This window comes from Prunus persica, chromosome G3 (genome assembly GCF_000346465.2).
Source record: "Prunus persica cultivar Lovell chromosome G3, Prunus_persica_NCBIv2, whole genome shotgun sequence".
Classification (NCBI taxonomy): Eukaryota; Viridiplantae; Streptophyta; class Magnoliopsida; order Rosales; family Rosaceae; genus Prunus; species Prunus persica.
This window is the reverse complement of record NC_034011.1, coordinates 13,026,239-13,031,795: the sequence shown is the minus strand read 5'-3', so window position 1 is coordinate 13,031,795 and position 5,557 is coordinate 13,026,239. Positions and strand designations below refer to the sequence as shown.

Sequence of the window (5,557 nt, the reverse complement as noted above, 5' to 3'; positions counted from 1 at the left end):
GAGAAGAGAGAGAATGAAGAAAATAGAGATTTGAGAAGGGGCATGGGACCCCTTTGGTCCCTATGTGGCTCCGTCACTGCATGTTTTTATAACCACTTTATTAGCGAGTAAGGATAATGACTTTTACATGATTCATGTTGTGTGGATTTGTTCAGTTTTATAATTCCGTTGCTCTCCTGACCCCAGCGGTTTTCAATAATTGTCTTGCGTGCACAAACCACATTTTACTCTGAATCATTGTTATTTGTTTGCTGTAAGAGTTTACATAACAGTAATTGCATACAGTAGAAGAAAAAAAAACATGGGTTTCCCAATTTCCAATTATATCTCTCCCTCTCTCCTTTACGGCATTAAGCTCCTCTAGCTCCCCTCCACTCCACACACTTATATAAAGAGATGTGCATCAATCCTAATTCTCACCAAATCTTGAGCCAACAGCAAGACATGGGTAGTGAAGTGAGAGCAAGTCATGAGCTACTCCAAGCACAAGCCCACATTTGGAACCACATTTTCAGCTTCATAAATTCTATGTCCCTCAAATGTGCAGTTCAATTAGGTATCCCAGATGTCATCCAAAAACATGGTCAACCCATAACTCTTTCCGAGCTTGTCTCAGCCCTACCAATTTCCCCAACAAAAGCTCATTTCATCCCACGCCTCATGCGAATCTTAGTCCACTCTGGCTTCTTTGCTCAAGAAAGTCTGAGTGGCGGTGAACAAGGTTATGTACTAACAGACGCCTCCGCACTCCTCCTGAAAGATAATCCGATGAGCGCAAGGCCCTTTTTACTTGCCATGCTCAATCCCATCTTAACCAATCCATGGCAGTATTTGACCACTTGGTTCCAAAATGACAATCCTACGCCGTTTCATGTGGTGCATGGGATGACATTTTGGGATTATGGGAACTAGGACCCGACTCTTGCACATTTTTTCAATGACGCCATGGCTAGCGATGCCCGGTTGATCTCGAGCTTGATGATTGATGACTGCAAGGGGGTGTTTCATGGAGTGGATTCTTTGGTTGACGTGGGCGGTGGGACGGGAACCATGGCCAAGTCCATTGCTGATGCCTTCCCTCATATGAAATGCACTGTACTTGATCTCCCTCATGTAGTTGCTGACCTAAAAGGGAGTCAGAAATTGGAATATGTTGCAGGGGACATGTTTGAGGTTGTTCCTGAGGCTGATGCTATTTTTTTGAAGGTAAATCATCTCATCCTTAGTGATATTATATTGTTAAATACAGATTTCCATTTCTGATTTTGTTTGGTGATTGTGTATGACAAACAGTGGATATTGCACGACTTTAGTGATGAAGAATGCGTGAAAATACTTGAGCGATGTAAAGAGGCAATTACAAAAGAGGGCAAGAAAGGCAAGGTGATTATCGTAGATATGACGGTGGAGAATAAGAAATACAGATAAGGAATCTGGGGAAACACAACTTTTCTTCGATATGCTGATGATGGTCTTGGCTACAGGAAAAGAAAGGAATGAGAAAGAATGGGCTAAGCTGTTTTCTGACTTAGGTTTCAGCCACTATAAGATTACTCCCTGTTTGGGTTTAAGGTCTCTCATTGAGGTTTATCCTTAATTAATAATGAAGCACACCTGCTTAATATATTTTGGCTCTCTATTTTGGAGAACCAACTTTTGGCTCTGTACATCTAGCAAGGAGTAGAGCGAAATGGAGGCTAGCCAAATTGAAGAGAAAGAGAAAGAGAGAGAAAAGGGGGAGAGAGATAAAGACATTTGAGAGGTTGGTGGGGTTGGGTTTCTACTTTTCTTTTTAATATAATTGATTTGTAAAAGAAAGAAGGAGAAAGAGAAAAATAAAATAATAATAAAATATTTCAGATTAGCCAAAATAATGAACATTGCTAGAGGAAATACCTTTTAAGTGGTTTGTTATAATAGCTTTCTAGTTATTTTTGCTAGAATTTCGCTAAATTTTAGACTCTCCTGGAGATGCTCTTAGAGTAACTGCGGTTACTTGTCGAGGAGCATTTTGGTCCAAAACAAGAAAGATTTAAAATTAAAAATAAAAAGAAAAAGGAAAGAAAGAGAAGGGAGAGAGAAACACTCCGCACCACTACCCCGTCAGCCCACACGCCAACCACAACATTCGACCCTATGTCCCCAACCCAATACAAATCTACCACCACCATCTCTCTCTCTCTCTCTCTCTCTCTCTCTCTCTCTCTCTCTCTCTCTCTCTCATGCCCCCGCCGCGACTGTAACACCCAACACTGATCCCCCAATTCCCTCATCCAAACCATGTATCTCCTCATCGATGTCCTCCAGTGCGCCCCACCCCTCTTCGATATCTACTCACCACACCCAGTCCCTTCCCCCACACCAGCCCAAAGTAGAAGCCAAAACCACCCTTCCAGAAGCTCAATGGGAACTTACTATTAGATCCCAACCGCCCGACAACCTTCACATCTCCATTTCCTTCTCTCTTATCAATCCCTCTCTAAACTTTCTTTTTTTCTTAATTTTCTTTTGGTTTTGCAATTTTCTCAGAAAAAGTTATAGACACACAACAACCACCCAATTTATATTTCTATTGATTTGTTGGGGGAAATTTCACTTGCTTGGCTAATTTTATTTGTTTGGTAAATTATTTTTTCCTTTTTATTTTTGATAAATCTCAGTTCTTGGTTCATAACACAGTACAACAAATATTAGTTTTGGGGGATTTTTATGGGTTTGGCAAATTCCAAGTTTGTATCACGGCAACTTTTGGAATGTTACAACTGTCCATAACATTCCAAAAGACTAAATAAATATCTCTTAAAGTCATTGAACAACAACCGTTGCAAAATATTACAACTTGTAATATTTTGCAACGGTTGTTGTTCAATGACTTTAAGAGATATTTACTCATATAACCATAACACTAATAATATAGATAAAACCTACACAATTTAATTTCTATAAACAAACCCAAAAAACACCCAAAAAATAACAGCTGGCCCTATTGAATTTAATTTTGATTATTAAATTACTTTGATGCCCTATTGAGTGTTTTGGATTTTTTTTTGAGGTTTTGGGATTGGGTTTGTTTTAATAAATCAATGGCAGTTTTGTAATTTAAAAAAAGTTAAAAGTCTTTTTGTTATGTTGTAAATGGCTTTGGGTATGTTTCTAAAGTCCATTTCATATAGGATGTTTTTATAATTTAGGCTCCTATATTTGGTATAATAGTGAATCTCCCTAATTTCAATTGTATTGGGGGAGGGTTGGTGGTGGTGGTGATGTGAGGAGTGGCTAGGAAACTTGGTTGGAAGGTGGGAATGGGAGGGAAATGCCTCTCCCTTTCTTCTATTTCCAGCATTTGTTTTTGTACCGAAACTCTACTTGACAAGTAACGGTAGTTACTCAAGTTTGACATAAATGGGAGACTGTTTTTGAATTGCTGAAATTCAAAGCCACAAGGGTAATAACGATCAAATTGAAACAATATGGACTTTCGTGGTAAAAGTGATAAACCACATAGACCCAAAGTAACCTTTTGCCTAGTTATTAATGTTATTTTAATGAATTTGTATTAATTGTACATGGTTGAGGAGGCATTTAATGAGGTGTTATTAGGGATAGATAGTTTCATCTGTATCGACTTCAAATGTTTGTGTATATCGATCAGTTTGTGTTGTCTCGCCAAAGTTAGACTGCATGAGGTTTGAGATGCGAGCCTCTAGAAGACGAGGCTCCCCTTAGTTCCTCCATTCTTCAACAACATGTCTTTCAAGGTCTGGAATGATAGGTCTCAGGTACTATAGCCTAGACCTCATGCAATCCTTATTCATGTGCATCCCATGATTTTGTTCTTGATGGTCAACATAACAGGTTTGTTAATCTCTGTGTTTGGAGATTAAGTGTCACAAGTACGAGTCATGGTAACATACACTAGAAGGTTTTTCTAGGTTTTGTTAAGACCAGTTATCCCGCTCATCATGTCAACTATGTGTCGTGGGATAGTGATGCAGAATGCATATTATTAGTTTTCCTAATTCTACTTGGATTAGTTTTCCTATCTCTTATTAGTTAATTTGTTTTCCTAATTCTTAAAGATTCCTTCTTGTTAAAAGGATCTCTTATTAGTTAATTTGTTTTCCTGTTTCTTAAAGTTTACTTTTCCTTTTCCTAGATTAAAAAGGGTTTTGCCTCTATAAATAGAGTTGTTTGTAATCTTTTAAGGCAGACTTGATTAATGATAAATTTCCTTGCTTTAAACTCTCTGATTCCTTCCCTTTCCCTTCGTCTCTTCGATCTCTAATTCTTCTCCTCGATCCCTTATTTCTTCTCTGTTCTATTGCTCAAAGCGTGTACTCTAAACTTACGGGCTGTTTACTCTAAACCTACGGGCTGTTCTACATCAATTGGTAATTAGAGCCTTCCCTCGTTTTCGTTTGCGTTTGATCTCTCCCATGGCGCCCCAAACCGTGGCTAGCCTTGCAGAACAATTTCATGTGTTCCAAGACAAAGTTTCTGACGATATCACTGGCATGGAAACCCAACTCTCCAAACTCAGCGTTGACCTCAAACATGAGTTGGTACAGGCTCCCACGCATCGTGCGAAGACGGACCTGGCCATCACCAAACTCCAAGACTCCGTTTAGTTGCATATCAATCACTTTCGGGCTGGACATGCAGAACCTTCTTCTACCTCCGCATTGCTCTCGAGTTCCTCTACGCCAACACCAAAAAGTGGCCTTCTGCCCAATCCACCAGTGGATCACAAACTCAAGGCCGTGCCATACGGCATGCCTCATAGCTCCACTGGGCTCTCGCTTGATGATCCCACGGCTCAATTGGAGCCCCCCTTTTCTTTTGGGTCTCTGCCACCGCCCCATTATACCCAACACACAACGGGCCCTTCTACAGTTCAACATGATCAAGGCACTCATCCCCCTCGCCAATTTGACAACGATGTCATCCGCCACATCAAGCCTACCGCTCCTACGTTTGATGGTCGTGGGGATCCTACGATGTTTCTTGACTGGGTTCAAGCCATGGAAGATTATTTCGCCTGGTACAACTTGACAGATGCTCATAAACTTCTCATTGGTAAGATGACGCTACAGGGAGCCGCTAGACAATATTGGAATTCGGTGGAGGAGCAACTATATCAATTTGGACAGCCGCCTGTGACTCTATGGGACGAGATGAAATTAAAGCTTCGCGAACAATATCTTCCCACCTTTTATCGCCATCAATTGTATGATCAATTATGGACCCTTTCACAAGGAAGTTCGACTGTTACTGAATTCCACGCTTGTTTTATTGAACACAAGATACGTGCAGGGATTCGTGAAGAACCCGACATCACTATGTCTCGTTTTATCCATGGTCTTCGTGACGATATCAAGCGTGAAGTCCGTCGATTCCGTCCGCATATCTTGGAAGATGCATATTGCCATGCACTGGAAGCTGAAACTTTTTTGGGCCCACAACGTAGATATACTGGGTATTCCGGGCTCTCTTCCACTCCTACTCCAAATCGTAGTACTCCTAGCTCCACATATGGCGTTGCCGGTCCACCTGCTCC

The 5,557-nt window shown here is 40.7% G+C and overlaps 1 pseudogene; it reads left to right on the top strand.

The window, feature by feature from the left end:
* Positions 443-1,597, top strand: LOC109947815 (annotated as a pseudogene).